The sequence below is a fragment of the Zalophus californianus genome, chromosome 4 (assembly GCF_009762305.2).
Source record: "Zalophus californianus isolate mZalCal1 chromosome 4, mZalCal1.pri.v2, whole genome shotgun sequence".
Taxonomy (NCBI): domain Eukaryota; kingdom Metazoa; phylum Chordata; class Mammalia; order Carnivora; family Otariidae; genus Zalophus; species Zalophus californianus.
In genome coordinates this window covers 166311141-166311878 of record NC_045598.1, presented here as the reverse complement: position 1 = coordinate 166311878, position 738 = coordinate 166311141, and positions in this window count along the sequence as shown.

Sequence of the window (738 nt, the reverse complement as noted above, 5' to 3'; positions counted from 1 at the left end):
ATAATTTTTTTTCCTTTAGGTTATAGTTGAGATAACTATAATCCAAAGGAAAAAAGGTATCAAAATTATTTTAAGTACTTGGTTTAACTGTAGCACAAACTCTGCTTAAGAATGAATTCTACTAGTCTTTTGAAAGCTGAGCTTTTATTTAGTCCATGACAATACCATCCCTTGCTAATGCAACATCTGAGACATGATTTTAAGTGTGTCCTCTTCAAAACATGTTTTTCTTAACTTTCAGTTATAAACTCTCCATATTTAAAATGAAGCTATTACAACAATTTCCTAATTTGGAGGAAAGTTTGACATTTCCTCTTTTGTACAAATGCTATCCTTCTATACATGTATTTTGTGTCCCTGGTACCTTAAAGAGAAAGCAATTATTGTCTTCTAAATAGAATATCTTCTGACTACTGTGTTTATGTAATTATAGCCTTCTAAATGAAACCTAACAGATGATAGAAGACATCATTTACTTGAAATTTCAAGAACAATATTGAAGGAGAACACAAATATGTATGCCAAATATAGAAGAAATGTAGTAGTAAAAAAATAAAACAACTTGAAAAATTTTATAAAACCACAAAATATGGTTCTAAAATAACACATAAGCATAATAGGGCACATCCAATATTTTGGCAAAAAAGAGTTCATCTCAAAATGAGTGCCATCATTTCAGCACTACTACTGTTCAAAATATATTCACTATGAACTGATGAGATTATCGAGATTTTATGA